A 19,934-nucleotide genomic window follows, 5' to 3' on the forward strand; every position below is an offset into this window, starting at 1 on the left:
TCATTCCATGATTTTTTTGGAATTCAAGAACTTTTATTCAATTTCGTAGAAAATCATATTGGCATTTTTTTTAAATACATGAAGATTTGTTAAATTCAAAATATTTTTGAATTTGTGAACATTTTCAAATCCTGATAAATTTTCTATTTTGTAAAATAATAATATTAAATATAGAAAAAAAATAAAAACAATGTGAAAAAATGAAGCCCTCGGTCGGCCCAAATCGTGCAAGGTGTGTGTGGTTGTTATCCTCCGGCCTCGGCTTTGTGAGGCTCGCAGAGAGTTGGAAGAAGCCCTCCCCCGCATCGCCGACCAGGTGGGTTGCCGCCGCTCTCAAGCAGTAGCACACGTGAGTTTGGGAGTATGCAGGTTAGTTTTCTTTTCTCTTCTTATCTTTTGGTTTATATTTTTCAAGACAGAAAATTACTTCAAAATGATGAAACCGTGAATTTGGAAAGATGTTTAAGACATATTCAAAAACTGGTCAAGGGAATAAAAAACTTTAATCATGAATTTGAAAATTGTTAAACGTGTCTGGAAAAACATTTTTGATGTATATCAAACATACAACGTATAATTGGGAAAATGTTAATCATGTATTAAAAAATGTAAATGTAGTGTAAAACAATTGTTAGTATAGTTATAAAAAATGTTGATATCATTAAAAGTATATGTCAACATGTATTAGAAAAATGTTTAAATGTATCCAAACAAAAGGTCAAAATCATGTGTTTGAAAGAAATGTTAATTGTATATTTGGAAAATGTTTAACGTGCATAAAAATTATTTCAAGTGTATACAAAAGATGTATAATGTTGATGAAAGAAAGTAACATGTTGATGTATAATGTGCAGACCAAAAACATATATTTTAAAAAAATGTTAATCATGTATTTGAGAAATGTTTAATGTGCATACAAAAATGTCTCTTGTGTAGACGAAAAATATATAATGTGTATGAAAAGAAAGTAGACATCAAAACATATATTTTAAACAATTAACCTTATATATGAAAATGTACAATATGTATAAAGAAATGTTTCCGTCCTATATGAAAAATATAGACATCAAAACATATATTTAGAACAATATTAAGCACGTACTTGAAAAATATTGTAAAACGTATACAAAATATTCCCATTGTATACAAAAATATTAAATATGTATGAAAAAAGTAGACATGTGTTGTTTTTTTTGAAAAAACCAAAGAACACAAAAAAGGACACAAAGAAAGTGAAGATGTGTAACATCCCAAATTTTCAATTTGGAATGTTATACATAGATCATCATTGCATAGCATATTTTATTGCATTTTTGGTAGATCCTAGAAATTCTACGCAACTCAAGGGCCCGCGGAGAGAGTTGGGGATTTTTTTATTTTCATATTTGAGTTTTCTCAAATTTTGAAAAGAGGATCATTTGGTTTTAATTATTTTTCTCTCCGAATATTTCCAATATGAAAATAAAAGAGAGGGGATAAAATGACTTTCCCAAAATAAAGAAATATTGAAGGTTAAATATTAAAATCAAATAAGATTTTTTTCGGAGTTTTTTCGCTATTTTATTTGAATTAGGAAAAAAATGCACGTTTCCAAAAAATTGCATTCTAGGCGAAGAAAATGTTCACTTGGTTATAAATATTCCATTTAGACGGTGAAAATTTGCTTTGGCATTTTTAGAATTTTATTTTATTTATTAGGTTTTTTTTCTGATTGGCGGAATTGTTTTTTAAAAAAAGAGTTCCCGCACAACTCGGCAGAAAGCCCAGCCGAGCAGGCCGGCCGCCTAGCGCCGCCGCCACCGCGCGTCGTGTCCGCACCGGACTCCGGCTGGAGTCCGGGTCGTCACCGCCCGTCGCTGCCCCCTCTCCCAAGTCAGAGACCACAGGGAGGGAGGGGGGCTTTATAAGCCGCCGCCCCGGGCCCCTCTCGCCACCCCGAGCCGCCCCGCCGCCACAGGCGCCAACCCGAGCCGTTGCGCTGCCTCGTCGCCGTCGTCACCTCGCCACCCCACCGCCGACCCGCGCCGCCCCGGAGCCCCCCCCCCCCCCGCCGTAGCAGAGCCCCGCCGGAGCCTCGCTGCAGGTACACGACGCCTCCGCCGTCGTTCGGTTTTATTTTTAAACCATTCGGTTTTATTTCGAAACCCTAGATTCGTTTTTTTAGGTTAGATCGGTTCGGTTTTTCCGGTTTAGTTAAATAGCGGACGTTCGTCCATACGTTCGTTATAATGAACGGTGTTCACTCGTTAGCCGCAGACAGCGAACGTTCGTTCGTTCGCCTGTTCGTCAGTTTTTCTTTTTCCAAGGTTTTTCTGTGATTATTTTCGATCGCGATTTCAGCCCTGATCTTCGTTTTAGTTTATCTTTTCGCTCGTTTATAGAAATCAGGCGATTCAAGCGCCTAGATCTTCGTATCGAAGCCCTCTTTCTGTTTAATCAACTTGAACAAGATTTTGGTACTGTAAAATTTGATTTTAGTCCAGATTAGTAAACGGATCTTGTTTGTTTCGCAGTTTGAGTTTCGTTGCTTCGTTTGATTTGATTTTTTTTGCAAACTGGAGTTCTTAAGTTAATCTTTCTGGTTAGATCTCTTATTTGAGTTTTACCCGTATTTCTAGTTTGAGTGCTTATGTATGTTATTGTTTGTTTTTGATAGAGTACCCGGAGTGCGAAGCGTGCTACTACGAGTCTCTAGGTTTTGCGGATCATCAGCAAGGCAAGTAACACTTTGATCATACCTCTTTACTACCCAGTTTTTATGCATTAGATCAATCCTCAAATATTTGCATGGTTAGGATCTGATTAACATGTGGGTTTTGGGAAGTAGATGATGAGGTAGAACCTATTACCCGGTTTATTATCAAACCTTTGGGAGTTACTTCTACGTTATGCTTATATTGCTATGCTATGCTCGTAGACGTGGTTTGGGTGAGTGAATCCATGACAGATGTGAGTTTTGTTAATTAATGGTTAGTTTAAGGTGGCTACTTAAATACACATATGGGTGGATTGTTTGTAGGCACCTGGAGAATCCAGTGTTGTCCTAGGATATCCCGGGGTTCCGTGTGATCATCCTAAGGTCCGCCACCCAGACTCAAAGGGATCATAAGATTATTCATGCTAGAAACTTCCGTGTGCAGCCACAAGCCATTATGGGCTCTGGCATAGTTGAGTAACTTGCGTGAAGCTCTTGAAGATGTAGACTAGCAGATATAGTGGGTTGTAGGTGATACTGTCTACCTGAAGTAGAGAGTTAATGCTTCAAAAAGACTGTGTCTCGAATCTCCGACCATGGATGTATTCGAGTCTTGTGGGAAAAAGTGTGCAAACCTTTACAGAGTTTACAAACTAATCATGGTTAGCCATGTCCCCAGTTATGGACGTATTGAGTATCTGGTTCTTGGATTATCATGTTGATCTCATCACTCTAATAAACTAATTTGATTGGGTTAATGATGATGTTTGATTGGGATTGAGTTGGAGGAACCTTCTCAATGTTTAACAACCACCATGATAGGTAAATAAAATTATTCCTTTGTTGTAGGAAAAAATTGGCTTTATGCAAAAACTGTAACCATAGAGCTTTCCACCAGCCATATATGCATGTAGTGATAGCATTTATCTGTTCATTACTCTACTTGTTACTTTGCCAGCATATTCCATGTGCTGACCCATTTCGGGATGCAAAATTTCATGTTGCAGACTTTTCAGACGACGAGTAAGGTGCCATAGGTTGTTGTCTTTCACTCAGCTATGTTGTTGGAGTTGATGGACCCACTTTATCTTCCAAGCCTTCCGCTGTTATTGATTTTAGATGGTCTTAAGCCATATTATTGCAATAAGTTCTCTTTGAAGATATTCGATGTAATAAGTGTGTGATTGCTACTCTGTTATAAATCCTCGAGTACTGTGCGTGTCAGCATTACCGATCCAGAAATGACACTGATGTACAGAAATCAGACTGTCTGAGGTCTGGTCGCTATAAGATGAATGAAAAATAAATAGTGAAAAAAAGTTAAAACGAATGAAACTGATGTAAAACGGTGGAGTACTGTGAAAACCAAAACACCAGATGAACCAAGAATGAAAAAAACACACACAAAGAAACAACAAAAACAAATCAGAGAAAACCGAGCGGGTGAACGAATGTAGCAACCGAGCGAAGAACCAGCAATCAAGCAAGCAAAATACGCTAATAGACCAGACCCTCGCTCATTAAAAGCCCAAATAGACCAAAAGGAGAAACAAATACACGAATAGAGGAATAGTATACAGTACAGTTACACACTGATGTGAACTTAATGGGTGGTAGGAGTACCGAGTACGTACGTAGTAACACAACCCTACTGATACACACACAGAATGGTACACGCATGCATACAACGTGGACGATGGACGGATCACAGAGTATTATCATATGGAGATGCTGTTGGGGATGCCCTTGGCGGTGATCCCGGCGGCCGTGCCCTTGTCGTCCGACGTGTTGGGGTACAGCAGCGTGTAGGGGAAGTTGGCCGGCCGATCCGGTTCTTGAGCAAGGGGTCGCTGTTCCTGCCCACCACCTCGCTCTCGATCCGCACCAGGTTCTCGCCGAGCCGCCCGAACGCCCCCACCGCCTCCGCGTCCGACGTCCACGTCGGCGTGTCCCGCTGCCCGAGGTATATCTCGTCGGATGAGTGCTTGGACAGGATCTCCAGCAGCGAGATGCCCAGCAGGGTCTGCAGCTGGCTGGTGATGGTGCGGATGAAGAAGCGCTCCGGCTCGCGCTCCAACTCCGCGTACTCCTCCGACCCCGGGTCCGGCATCGCCCGGCGGCTCACCGTCGGCCGGTTCGGGACGTAGCCCGCGTATGAGTACTGCCCGAAGTTGACGGCCGCGTGGAGCGCCGACGCGATCCACACGATGGTGGCGCATGCCTTGGTGAGCTCCGCCACGGTCTGCATCGCCGGCCACCAGGCGGCGTCCTTGAGGTCACTGTGCCCGACCTCGCGCACCTCCTTCCACCACGCCTGCAGCTCCTCGTCGCCCTTGACGGCCTTTTCATCCTTGTAGTAGATGGCGCAGTAGTCTGTGACCCACTCCTCGATGGCCTGCCAGATGGCCAGGCCGTCGGTGGGGTAGGGGGTAGTCCTTGAGCAGCAGCCGCACCTTGCCGGGGAGCGACGGGTCCTCCACGGCCACGCCTCTGCAACACGACACACATCCGGGAGAGACTAGGATAGAATCTGGACTTGTGTTGCAAAAATAGAAAAATGCATTCTGGACCATTGGATCTAAGATGAATGGCACATATTCTAGTGGAGGGAGCTCATGTCTTTTAATGTACATTTCATGGAAACCCCCCTGCAGATAGTTAGATATAAGACACAACTTTTGCAGTAAACACCCGAAGTTTCTCATATCTATTCATTTGTCCTTTGTACGTAACTAATTTTCAAATCGTCAGTGTTGTCGTGTTGATGCTTCATCTTTGCACATAGCAATTGCATGCATATTCAAGTACAGTATTGGCTTCTACTATATCACTAACTATTCAAGAAAACTTAAAGATGTTGATCACCACAATGATTGTCAATATATATCACAAACATTTGACAAGATGAGAAATTTAAGCCATCTCCTTCAAGTACATGACAAACTGGACCATTCCAGGCACAAATATTTGAAATATCTGAGTACATGACAAACCATCACTTGCATAGATCTTGTCAAACTAGACCTTCCCAGTCACAAATATTTGTCAATCTGGAGCATCCCAGGCATACACAAGAGACATGCGTACATACATATGAAGTGATGCATAACAGATAACACGAAAAGGTCCTTTATAGTGCATGACCAATTGACCACTAAGAATGAGTGTGAAGGACTCAAATGTTCACCACTGAACAAGCACTGCTCTCAAAAACTACATCAACCTTGATATCCTGATGCAGTGGCGTAGGCAGGATGTGGCCAGGCCCCGGGCTACCCTTGTAGATACAGTAGCTACAGTCAACAAAAGATTTTCTCTCCACGGCCAGGGCCGCCCGGATCCTGGCTACGCCGCTGTCCTGATGGTACATGAGAGAAAAGTTCTATCCTTCTGCCTGCATTTATACTGCTTCTTTGCTGCTGGAGCTTCATATGCTCGGGAAAGATCACACAAAACAAATATTGTTTTTACTTGCTTAGAACCAAGTGAGACAGTAACAACTAAGATTATCTAGAAACTGTAAATAATTCTTCAAAATAACTCAAGAGCAGCAAATAAATATAGATGATGGCACCACTGGTTGGAGCTGTAACACCTTTATTTGCTAAGATTTCCAACTAGGATATTCCAAGTAGGAATGCTCTAGAAGCTGTAACATTTTTATCTGCAAAGACTTCCATGTAAAATATTCAACAGCATACATGGTTGCGTGGAAATTGCCAAATCAGTTTAGCAACCATCTGGTCTCTTTGTTTCGACAATGAAAATGTTTAAACGTAGCAACCAACTGGTTTGTTTATGGTTCAGTTTTCTAGTGTCAGAAGAGTTGTCAGATCTCAATAATAGTTACATCTTTGCACATATCTAGCTAGTCTAATCATAGTTCATGAAACTATCTCTAGAATGTAGACTCGTACACATGATATAGCTTTGTACCTTCTTTAACATCAACAAACGCTCTTGTATCCTCTTAAGTGACTTGCATACCTTCTTTTGATATTATGGATAAGCCATCTAGCATGAAAAGTGTGTGTCTATTTAATGCGATATGTACCTACTGGTAGTTTTGTTCTCTCATGTATGCGGACTGGCAACTACAATAAACCTTAGAAAGAGCTAAATAGTACTTTCTTTTTACTGAAGGGAGATCAATAGTTTTTGTTTGGACACTCCACTAGGCCGTGATATATGTGAAATGCCATGAAGTATTAGCTACAAACATACTGAGTGTGCAAAAAAGATGATCTCTGTACCTTGATAAAATACGAACACAGCCTCCAAATTCACACGGGGTGAAAGCGTACATAGACGTACGATCAACATATTATGGTTTTTAAGGATCACCTAAAAGCATACATATTTAAATATTAAGTATAAACAAGTGGCATTGAGCCATTTAAAGGCAGTTTTTATGACTGTCATGCAGATTATCATTCTGATTCAATAAATATTCTTACCATTTCTTGGATTGGTGTTCTCACCTGATAGTGTTGGTACACAATTTGCAGTTCTTGTTACTGTCGGCTCTTCAAGAGGCGACGTTGCACTACTTCCCTCCATTCATAACCAGAGCAGCAGCAGAATGTAGGGGCCAGAACACTAAACTTTCCATCATACACTCATAACCAGAGCAGAAAGTGTGCTCTACACCAAAACCCAGATACCCAAGTTCTCAGTCTCCCGAACAAAACAAATTGAGAAGTCATCTCCAATTGCAAGGTTGCAAATTAGAAGCCTGTTGGTGGTGCAGCTCTTGCTTGAGTAGTTGCAGGTTTCTCACATCAGCTACCTACTGGAGTGTGAAACAATTGACTGGCGTCAGTTCATCCAAAGCCTCGAGTTTTGTTAGTTAAATCTGGAATGTGCATACCCAAGCCAGCAAGCACACTAGCTCAGAACAATAACAAATCCTTTAACTAGCTAATTAACAAAACATGATGTAGGTTAATTAGATGGACAAGTGCATATGACGTGCCCACCATTGACCGGTGTCTCTGTTACTTATGCTCCTTAATCAAGGGAAATTATATTCACTTTTTAATCACCGGTTGAAACCAATTGAAGTAGAAGCTAGCTAAATAACTAGCTAAATTTAGTTAATCATTTGATCAATGCACGCGTGATATCCGCAACTGAAGGATATCCAAAACCAAATCAATCAAAGAAATGTGTAGTGGAGTACTTGTAATAAACTACTCGTGGAGTCAAATGCATGCGCAACATAGAGCATGTGGTAAACCAGCGGCTCCGTTGGCTGGGCATGTGCCCGGATTCAAATACAAAGTGGACTTTCCAATTACATAGTAGAAATCTACGGGAGATGGGGGAGTGGGGAGCATACCTTTTACAAAGAGCCTGTGAGGAGATGGAGGCAAGGAAGAAGACCTGGCGTGTGCGGACGTCGGGCTGCTTACTAGCCAACAACTCTGTGCCACGGGTCTTCAGATCTATCGCCAACCCATGGGAGTCGGGCACGGAGGAGTCCAGATTGTTCCTCCGGGCAGCTGTGCGAGCGAGGAACCCGCGGCCACCGGGTAGGAGGACTGGCGACGGCGGATGAATCCCTGTCCATGTTGTGTCGCGCGACAGAACGAGAGGTGGACCTGGAAGCCGGAGTGGGAGGGGGAGGGGGAGGAGGCAGGGAGCAGCTGCGGTGGGAGGGGGGACGCACCGGATCTGGACTCGGCCGGTGCCGGCCGCTCGTCCATTGGGGGGAGGTCGGTCGGAGGAGAAGGATCCGAAGCAAAAACATGAGGAGCAAAGGGACCTTTTTGCATAGAATGATGTAACTGTGAGTACAGATTCCTCCATCTAGATCTGTGCCATTCATTTCAGATCCAACAGTCCAGGATTGTTTTTCTATTTTTGCACCCAATGCCCAGATTCTATAGTAGTCGCTCCCCACACATCCTCCTTCTCTTCAAGTTATTCGACCATGCATGCATGCAATTGCGTATGCATAATTAATCAATCGAGATTGCTAAGTCTCAGTTGACTGAGACTTGACCAAGTCTAAATCGATGCTATATTCATAGAATCTTATGTTGAGACCCGTTTAATTTTTTTTTCTTACATGTTATATCACTTGACTTAAACTCGGTTAAGTTTCAGTCGACTGAGACCTAAACACACCCTTAATCAATTACCTCTTGATGAGATCGTCTGGCAGGGCCTGGTCGGTGAAGTTCCAGTCCTTGTAAACCACGGAGGAGATGGCCAGCGAGTGCTTGCCCATGAAGACAGTCTGCTCGAAAATGCCGCCGGCGTTGATGAGCGTCTGGCGCGCCAGGGCGTTGATGGTCATGGTGTCCCGGTAGTGCGGCTGGAGGAGCTTGAACAGCGGATGCACCACGCTGAGCTGCCGGTTCATCGCGATCACAAACGGCTCCATCACAGCGTGTGTGTTCAGCCTACGATACCATGCCACCATGCATGTACGTGCAGTTATACATATACACTGGTGATACCATGCCACTACGCTAAGTCATTAGTAAAAAACGGGTCAAATGTGAAACTCATTAGTCCCGGTTTGCAATTAAACCGACATTAATGTGATCATTAGTGCCAGTTCCAACGGCCAAGCGGGCGGCGCTCATTATTACCGGTTCGTGGCGAACCTTTAGTACCGGTTCGTGCCACGAACTGGTCCTAAAGGTGGTGGCCTTTAGTACGGGTTGGTGGCTCCAACCGGTACTAAAGACCCCCCTTTAGTACCGGTTGGAGCCACCAACCGGTACTAAAGGTGGCGCGCTGCCACCCGCGGTGCACAATGTTTAGTCCCACCTCGCTAGTTGAGAGGAGCTCGCATCGGTTTATAAGCCCCGCCACGGCTACCGTGTCGAGCTCCTCTCTAAGCAGGCCTTTGTGAGCCTATTGCAGTCTTCTGCCCTGTGGTCCTACTGGGCCGTACGGGCCTGCATCCTGGCCCAACTAGAGATTGAGTTTCTAGTCGTATGGAGGCCGTGCCGGCCCAAACCACGGCGCGCCTCGTGCCATGTGGTGGGCCTTTGGTCCCGGTTCGTGTTGAACCGGTATTAAAGAGGGGAGGCCTTTAGTCCTCACTCTTTAGTGCCGATTCCAGAACCGGTACTAAAGGTCCTTACGAATCGGTACTAAAAGTCGTTTTTCTACTAGTGAGTGTTATATACTGGTGGTACATACCAGTGGCTGACGAGCTGGTGCCAGCAGCTCGATGGCCAGCGGCTTGAGGGTGTCGTCACCTCGGAGGAAGAGGAGGGTCCTGGTGGCGTAGGCGTGGACACCGTCGAGGCTGTTGATGTCCAGCAGGAACGGCATGAAATGGTCGTGGTGGTCAAGGATGTAGAGCTTCTTGCCATCCAATGCCTAGTACATAAGAAACAACAAAATTTCAGATTCATGCATCTCACGGTTGGTTGATGATTGCCATGTTCATACGGAGGGGAACTTTGGTTCCTGGGTACATATGTACGGTTTTTTTTAGCAATTCAACAAAAAGTTAAAAATGTCTGAAAATATTTTTCAAATAAACTTGACCTTTCATTGTAATAGTGAGAAAAGTTTCACAAAAATAAAATTCCTCTTTGACTTCTTTTCAAAAAATACAAATTTTCGGTCAAAATAGCATGAATAGTTAATAACAAATAATTTTTGTCTTTTTCGTTGTGAAGTCAATGTAGGTTTTTTTTTGAAAATTTATATACAAGTGCGCAAGTAAGTCAAGTTTAATCCAAAAATACTTTTGAAGTACTTTGACTTTTTGTTTAATTATTAAAAAAATACCCCATATAGATTGTATATACATGCGAGAGCCAAAGGGTATTTCCCATGTTCATACTACGTATTAGCTTAGTTAAGTCGAATGGTACTTGTACCATGTGACACATGTGATAAGTAGTTCAAATAATTAAAAAATGAAATAAAATCAAATAGTACCTGTTGAACGCTGAGGCCTTCTAGGCTCTTCTCAATGTGATGTGCAGTTATTGTGCTGGTCTGGTCGCTGTACTTGCTAGGATCAAGGCTGCTTTTCGGAGGGAACTCCTGCAGTAAAGCGTATACTCGTAGTACATAGTAGGTCATCAGATAATATTGATGAATATATTACGAGCTTTGCTAGAGATACGGGCTCTTTGTGACGGATTGCTTCTTCTTTTTCTTCACTCACCGTGAGACGCGTGATGGATACGGGGTTCACGCCGGCGAGGATCTCTCTGGCGAACTCCTCGTCCGTCCTCCAGGCAGACTCGTTCTCTGCAGCATTCATGCATATCTTACATCTTACATTTTTAATAAATTGATCATAATTCTCTCAATATGCAAAGTGTTCAACTTAACATCCCAACTAAGGCCTCCCTTGGTTCATAGGGTAGAAAAATTATAGAAATAGGAAAGTCATAGAAAATGAGATGACACATATATGAAATCTTACCAATAGAAATAGAAAAGGTGATGCTCTTTGATTCACATCATAGCAATTTTTTCATTGAGTCTAAGCTAATATTTACTTTCCTGTAAAATATGAAAGATGGAAAGAATTCCTTCGTAGGAATAGGATTTCATTCCTACAAATCAAAGAGTTCTAAAGGATTTTTTTTCCTATGAAAATCCTATTCAATGAAAATCCTACAAGATTCCTTCAAACCAAAGGAGGCTTAAACATTTCAAAATCTATCACACAAGCGAACTTATAAATTACAATTATTTTTGCATTAGTCTATACATATAACGATGCCACATCATACATGCATGATAGTCATCCTTCACATTTTTGTTTGAAATGATATTTTTAACAGTAATTCAAAAGTTTTATTACAGTTTTAGACATTTTTTTATTGATTTTCAAGCTTATATTTTTATACTATTAGATTTAGTTATTTTTAGCAACTATTTACCATTTTTTAACATAATTACTGCAGCAACCCACAAGACATCATCTAGTTATGTCACTCAAATCTCATCACACAATCCAGTCAATCCCATGCAAGTTGATGGAAACAAATCGAATGGTAACGCCTTAGGTAGTAGTAGTACCTTTGATGATGTCTGGCTTGGGGAGCTTGAGCATGTAGTCGCCGCCGACCGGCAGCAGCTCCTTGATGAGCTGTATGGGGAAGCTCTTGCGCAGCTCGTTGAGCGCCGGGATGTTGGGAAGCTTCAGGCCGCCCTTGTAGAGGTTCATCATGTCCTTGAACGAGTCGAACTCGCCCGGCGACAGGTCCACCTACGTGCGGATCGCCGGCAGAACGCCCTGCACGATGGCCTTGAGCGAGTACCCGGCGAAGTCCGCCATCTTGAGGTGCGCGAACCGCTCGTCGCTCGGCACGTACGTCTGCTCCAGCAGGGTCAGCCTGCTCTCCGATCTTGGGTCCTTCTTTGACGGGCTCCGGCCCGTGCGGCCGCGCCGTGGGTAAGGGTGCTCCGAGGAGCCGCCCAGGACCGGACGGGCGCTGCCACCACCGTCCCGGTCTGGCTCGCCGAGGTCGTTGTAGACGGCATAGCGGTAGATGCGGTCGTGCGTCTGGTACGGCCCTTGCTTGTCGTCCCCTCTCAGGCACCGGAGCTCGTCCTCGCGGTACGGCCTCAGCCCCTCCGGCATCTCGCTCGGCAAGTAGGACTGCATGCATACTTTCTTATCAGTACATGTTTTTTTTTTGAAAGTCTCATATAATCGATGATATGTTCATGAGATCTTATATTAAGGTTCATGCAAAAATTTTCTTTTTAATTTTTTTCTCTTTTACATGTTATGTCACTTGACGAGACTTGGTTAAATATCAGTCGACTGAGATCTAGTCACTCCTCTTTTTTTTTTTTTTTGAAATGCTACGGCCGAATGGGGATGGCGATGGTGGTTGTGGACTCACGTCGTTGGCAAAGAAGACGCGGTTGCAGTGGTACTTGGTGGTGGGGTAGACCCAGGAGTTGGCAAGGAAGACGATGGTGCCGCGGCCGGGGACGTGGTCGAGGGTGAGGGTCTTGAGGAAGAACTTGGTGCTGTGGTTGTTCTTGACGATGATGGCACCGGGCACGCCCTGCTTCTTCACCTCCCAGTCGAACCTCACCTTGAACTTGCACTCCCCCGTGCAGGTCAGGGACGGCAGGTTGGCCAGCCACTGCTGCAGGGCCGCTTCTGACCCCACGATGCCCCTGCCGCCATTGTCTGTAGTGCACATATACCCTCTCTATTGATCTTCTCGAGAAAAGAGAAAAAAAAAGATGGTGGAGAACATAGACATACTTGGATCAGTGACGGTGGCGCTGACGAGCTGGCAGGTAATGCTGTTGCCGAGGATCTCGTGGATGTTGTCGACGACGGTGGCAGTGAGGTCGTTGGCGTCGAGCACCTTTCGGCTGAGGACCACGGCGGAGCCTTTGAGTCGAGCCTTCTTCCCCGACCCCGACAGTTTGTCCATCCCAGCATCCTTCTTGGTGTGGTCTCTGTTTCTTTCTTCTACACTGCAGTGGTAGTGGCGATGGATGAGCACACCACCTGGGCTGGGCAGCTTGACAGTGTGAGCGTTTGGTGTTGGAAGGAATGCCAGTTAATTCGAACTGTACTGTTTAGAAAAGACTTGGCGCCAGGGAGTCAACCGGCAGTCCATGCGCATCACATGGGCTGCGCCACCACCCATGCATTCAAGTCACTTTTTAATACACAACTACTAAATCGGCCAAAATTTAAGTACACATGCATGTATATTTATTGGTGCGTGATACGCGCCGGTGCGCCGGCCCAAATTTGGGCCGGTCGCACCAGCAGCCTAGGATGAGTCCATCTGTAGCTGTACGATCTCCTTCCCCCTCCCGCATATGCCTTCTTCTATGAAGAACAAATCCCTATAGCGCCCCCATGGACGAGCACCCGGCCCGGCCTCGAAGCACCGCCCTCGCCGCTGGTTGCCACCGGTCGCCACCATCGTCGTTGGTCGCCGCCGGTCGCCGCCATCGCCGCCGGTCTCCTGTATTTCTCACCGGCTTCACGCATGCAGCAGCGTGTCCCGTGGTTCCAGGCTTCCAGCTCCCCCTGTGATGACGTCGCAGCTTCGGTGGTGGCGGGCGCGACTCCGGTAAAGATGGCCATAGCTCCGGCAGAGATGGTCCCATTTGTTTCCATGGATGTAGCTCCGTCGCACGGACGCTCGACTGGTTCCAGCAACAAAGAATGCCGGCTGTAGCAAATTGGTGAAATGGTTGTAGCATTTTCATGTCGTGGTTGTAGGCTTGTAGCTCAAATGGTCGCAACTAAGCCATGAAGCATGTAGCAAAACAACCGCGTCGCCGCTGTGAAAGAATGGATGTAGCAAAAAATGTTGACGGTTGTAGCAGAACTCCACAAGGTTGTAGCAAAAATCGTCATCACGCCGTTGCCATCGTCGCCTTGTGAATGATGGATGTAGCAAAAAATTCTTCGGCAGTAGCAAAAAACGACAATGGTTGCAACTGAAAACGACTTCGCCGCCGTCGCAGGAGGAGGCCATGTCCATGGATGTAGCACACAGTCATGCGAGTTCCAGCGTTGGGCGCGTACGATACAGCATTTGTGGATTATTGAAAAAAACTTGCTGGGCGTTCCCATGGGGAAGGGGTGGAGGAGGAGGGGGCCATGGCGGCGAGCCTGGGAATGTGGGAGGAGAGTGCGCGGCCATGGCGACCAGCATCGGACAGAGAGGAGTGCAGCCATGGCCGCACGCATCAGGGAGAGAGAGAGAGTTGGCCAGAGGAAGAAGAAGATAGAAAATGGAAAGCGATATGTGTGGGCCCTGCAAGGACGCGTGGCTATCTGGTGTTCGTGGCTATGCGAGGCGCGTGGGAGCGAGCGACGCGTCCGGCCGAAGATTCGGCCGGTCTGCCGTACGAAAACGTTTCCCATATTTATTTGTTCATTTAGTACATGAAATTAGTACCAGCGACTACCCGACCGAAATTAGTACTCCCTCCATCACAGTTTAAAGGGTGTATCTCTAAAACCAGAAATTTTCATAATTAGAGGGAAATAGGGCGCAGGTCATTAATTAACCTATTAACTGCATCATTTTGGGAGGAATTAGCTCCTTCCGCTTGCCTTCCTGGTGCGCATGCATGGTGTGAACTGAAATTACTTCATCAATGCATGTGATGGTTTCCTTCTTTTACTTGATGTGGAGGTTACTATGCATTTTTTTGGCGATTAATTAGGCGCATATCCTTAACTACCGCAGCTCCAGCGCATCAATTATTCCTTCCAATCGCTATCAACCTTGGGCCCAGAGAGATGTGAGGTATACCCTTTAAACTGTGATGGAGGGAGTAGTACGATGGCGTGGCCGTGCACGAACGTGTACAAACGGCGATCAGACAGTGATGCGGAAATAGGTCATCTAATCATACCCGCATATATTTTAAATCGAATTTAAACAAATCGGACGATATACATGCAAACTGGATAATTTCATCTGAATCGGAACACATTCATCACACTTTCGACATATTCCATTAAACGAAATCAATCAAACCTAAACCCAGTCTAAATCTACGGCGGCACCTGTCCTCCAAGTCCTTGTTGTTCCCCTCCGGAACACATTCATCACATTCATCACTTAAAATTGGAGGGTTGGATTTTGTCGGTTCTCCTGTCTCTCTCAGAGTAGTTGTATGTATCTAAATTTTGTACTACCAAAGGACAAGCTGAAGCCTGTGGCGTTCATACATGCATTAAAATCTTGAAATAGGTTTTGAAGCACCTTAACTAACGGGAACTTGATGAAAACGCCTCAAAAAAGACAAATAAAATTATTGTTATCAAGACTAATATTCGCAGTCTTACTGTATGCAGATGTAAAATTGGATACGTAGATGTGTAATTTCAGTAGTTTCTATTAATTTCTCATTTTATTAGGTAGCCACTTTTCTCACCGAGTAAAGCTGAATAATGTGTGACACACTAATAATGACATGAATTAAAAGGAGTGGATGCTGATAGCATTAAACAATACCATGTTACTACATTAATGTCCGTATGAACGGTGAATGCTAACAGCTGCTTACGTAACATGTGTATACGTCATGCTGCTTACGGGGGCAATTATTTCTTGCTTCTTGTACCCAACTCTAGTTGTATGTTCAATCAGTCTTGATTTTCCTCAAAGGAAAATTAATCTTTTCTTATAGAATCATTAGGAAAAAGATTGTTTCTATCCACTTGATGCTACTATATTTTAAGTTAATAAAAGCGTCTTTTATTGAAAAGTGAAAAAAGATTGTTCGTCGAGAGTCGGGGAATTTTTGCTGAATGTATTTCATCGACACTCGACCACTAGTAAAAAAAGGGCTTTACGTGAGCATCATTAGTTCCGGTTTGGAAACGGACCAGTACTAATAAGACCATTAGTGCCGGTTCCAACGGCTAAGGGAGCAGGAATCATTAGTCCCGGTTCATGTTGAACCTCTAGTACCGGTTTGTGATACGAACCGGGACTAAAGGGGTGGTGGCAGACTGGGGCCCCACGAGCCTCTTTAGTCCCGGTTCGTGACACTAACCGGGACTAGAGGCTCACCTTTAGTCCCGGTTTGTGTCATGAACCGGGACTAAAGATGCTCCTATATAAAACCTTCGTCCAGACCGCGAGCTCTTTCTGTTCTTCCCCTTTCCTCTCCTCTTTGTTCTTATTCCCCTTTGCTCGAGCTCATCCTCTGTTTTTGCCACATGTCTTATTAGTACTAGGCTGCCGAAGGCTGACCCCTCGAGTGGAGCATATAAATCACACTCCTGGCCTATTCACGAGCTAAGAGCATCTCCAGCCGTTGGCCCCCCACAGGAGGCATAAAAGTTGCCGCCTGGGGGCTAGCCGGCGGCATACTCGGCTCCGGGGGTGGCTGGGCACCCAGCCGTCGCCCCCAGGCGCCGATTTCGGCCCATTATTCGGCCCAATTTTGTCCCAAAACGGCCCGATATCTGCATGAATCGGCCCATATTCGGCGCGGTTCGGCGTGTTTGGGCGTGAATTTTCGCATAAAAATAGAAATCAATTAGTTCTTTACATAGTTCGGTGTGGTTCAGCGTGTTTTTGCCTCCATAGTTCATCACAGAAAATCAATATAAATCAAATAGTTCAATACAAATTATATAGTTCAACAAATAAAAACTCAAGTTTCATCACACGTCATTCCCCGCGTCGCCTCGGCCTCGCCCTTGAGCCTCCATAGGTGCTCCACCAGATCGTGTTGCAGTTCTTGATGCACCTGTGGGTCTCAGATCTGCTAACGCATATTGAGGTAGTCAGTCCAGGTTGCCGGTAGCTGGTGATCAACTTGGACAAGAGGACCCTGCCTGTAATATGGTTCTGTGTCAAACACTGGCTCTTCCTGCTCGCTCTCAATGATCATGTTGTGCAAGATGACACAGCAAGTCATGATCTCCCACATTTGATCTTTCGACTAGGTCTGAGTAGGGTATCGGACAACAGCAAATCGAGATTGGAGCACACCAAATGCCCACTCGACATCCTTCCTGCAAGCCTCCTAAACCTTCGCAAAGAAGGCGTTCTTGCCTCCTGGCACAGGGTTTGAGATAGTCTTCAGAAATGTCGACCATCTCGGATAGATGCCATCAGCTAGATAGTACCCTTGTTGTAGTGCCGCCCATTCGCCTCAAAGTTCACCGGAGAAGAATGACCTTCAACAAGCTTGGCAAAGACAGGGGATCACTGTAGGACGTTGATGTCATTGTGAGTTCCTGGCATCCCAAAGAAAGAGTGCCAAATCCAGAGGTCCTGTATGGCCACTGCCTCAAGTACCACACTGCAACCCCCTTTGGCGCCTTTGTACAACCCCTGCTAAGCAAATGGACACTTCTTCCATTTCCAATGCATGCAGTCGATGCTTCCAAGCATCCCAGGGAATCCTCTTGCTGCATTCTGTGTTAGGATCCAAGCAGTGTCTTCCGCATTGGGTGTTCGCAAGTATTGCGGTCCAAACACGGCCATCACTACCCTGCAGAACTTGTAGAAACACTCAATGGTGGTGGACTCGGCCATGCGCCCATAGTCGTCGAGGGAATCACCGGGAGCTTCGTATGCAAGCATCCTCATAGCTGTTGTGCACTTCTGGATTGAGGTGACTCCAAGTGTGCCGGTGCAATCCATCTTGCACTTGAAGAGCTGTCGAACTCCTGGATGGAATTCACAATCCTGAGGAAAAGCTTTCGGCTCATCCGATAACGACGCCAAAATGTTTTCTCGCCATGCAATGGAGCGTCGGCGAAGTAGTCCACGTAGAGCATGCAGTAGCCTTCCATATGATGCCGGTTCTTTCCTTTCACCCGCCCAGGCACCGAGCCACCTCGCCGCGGCTTTTCACTGCTCGTGAGTAGGCCGGCGAGGGCGGCAAGCACCATGAGATGCTCCTGCTCATGGACGTCGGCTTCGACTTCCTCCTCCAGCATCGCCGCAAGCACCTCCTCATCTTCGGAGTCCATCGCTGGGCCGAGCAAATCACCGAACACCTTGCGGGCGAGGTGGGCGCAAACCCGCCGGTGTACGCCCTGCGCGGCCGGAACACCAAAAAAGTTGCCCGGACATCAGCGGAGAGGCTGCCTCGGTGAAACCTCTTTTTTTCGGTGGGGAATGATCTATCTAGCTGTGGTGGGCGATGGACGGCGCCGGGATCGGCAGGGTGCGTAGGGTGGCGGCCGAGCGCGGGGGTGTCGGAGGCGAATCTGGACGGGTGGCTTGACTTTTCGCCTGGCAGTGTGGCCCCAGGTGCGCTTTTCCCTTGCGTCGGAGCCCCCGAGCACCCACCAGTGCGCCGGGTTCGGCCTGCGATCGCGGGCGCAAAAACTGTAACATCCCAATTTTTAATTTGGATGTTATACATAGATCATCATATGCATATCATATTTATTTTTGCATTTTGTTGTGATCCTAGAAATCTTAAGCAACTCAAGAATCCAAGGAGAGAGTTGGAGGTTTCACAAAATTCATATTTGAATTTATTTCAAATTTGAAGAGAGGATCAATTTGATTTTATTAATTTTTCTCTCCAATTATTTCCCATAATAAAAATAAATGAGAGAAGATAATATGACTTCTTCAACCTGAGGGAAATATTGTAGAAAGAATTTTGAAATCAAATTATTATTTTTATTGGTATTTTATTTGATTTAGAAAAAAATTGCATTTTTGAAAATTGCATCTTAGTCCAGAAAAATGTTCATCTTGTCCTAAAATTAGGTTTGGACGGTAAAAATTGTTTCTGGAATTTTTAGATTTTTTAATATTTATTTAGGATTTTCCTTCCGGGCGAAATTGTTTTAAAAAAGAGAGAGAGTTCGGACCAACTGGGCCGAAGCCCGGCTGGCCCAGCAGGCCGCCGCCGCATTCGCCGCGCCACCGCGCCACCGCGCCACCGCATGGGAGCCGGACTCCACCGGAGTCCGGGCCGGCCTTGCCTTGCCCCTCTCCCAAGGCACTCCCCGACCCCTTTTATATACGCCGACCCCGCCGCCCTCTCCACCTCGCCTCACCCCGCCTTCCGCCGTAGCAGCAGCAGCCACAGCAGCGCTGCCGCCGCCGTAGTACCCCTCGCCGCCTTCGCCGCACGCCGCCGCCGCCGCCCCTCCCCGCCGCAGGAGCCGCCGCCCCGCCGCCTGCCGCCGCCGTCGATCCAATCTCGCCACCGCCGTCAGTCTTTCTTGTTGAACCGGTAAGAACCGGCCGGTCGAAACGTTTTTTTCGATTTAGTTAGATCGATTTATATTTTTAGGCTTACCTAATAAACGAACATTCGTTCGTTCATTCGTTTTAACGGACGGTCTTCGTCGGATTAGTTCTGTTAGCGAACGTTCGCGCCGTTGTTTTTTTCTTTTTAGTTTATCTTTGGTCAGGGACCTATCCGCGAATAGTTTTCTCGCGATTTAGCCCCTGATCTTAAAACTAGCGTAACTTTTTACTCGTTTATCCAAATTAGATGAAACCAGCGCCTAAATCTTCGTATCGTTATGTTCTTTGCAAATCATAGCTAATCACATGTACCTAATATTAAGATCTAATCCACATGATAATAATGTTGTTAGGTTTTACTTTTGTTAGTCTAAGCCGTTTGCTTGTTTCGTGTTTGATTTGGTTCTTTTCTCGGTTTTCTTGTTGTTTCGTTTGAGTGATTGCTTATATATGCTACTGTTTATCAATGCTAGATTACCCGGAATGCGAAGTTTGTTACTATGAATCTCTAGAGTTTGCAGATCGTCAGCAAGGCAAGTTACAGTTTGATCATAGTCTTCTAT

At 45.4% G+C, this 19,934-nt stretch overlaps 1 pseudogene; it reads right to left on the reverse strand.

Annotated features, from left to right (window-relative positions):
* Positions 1-4,413: 4,413 nt before the first annotated feature.
* On the reverse strand, positions 4,414-13,599 carry LOC123139187 (linoleate 9S-lipoxygenase 1-like; annotated as a pseudogene).
* Positions 13,600-19,934: the final 6,335 nt, after the last annotated feature.

This window comes from Triticum aestivum, chromosome 6B (assembly GCF_018294505.1).
Source record: "Triticum aestivum cultivar Chinese Spring chromosome 6B, IWGSC CS RefSeq v2.1, whole genome shotgun sequence".
NCBI classification, from domain to species: domain Eukaryota; kingdom Viridiplantae; phylum Streptophyta; class Magnoliopsida; order Poales; family Poaceae; genus Triticum; species Triticum aestivum.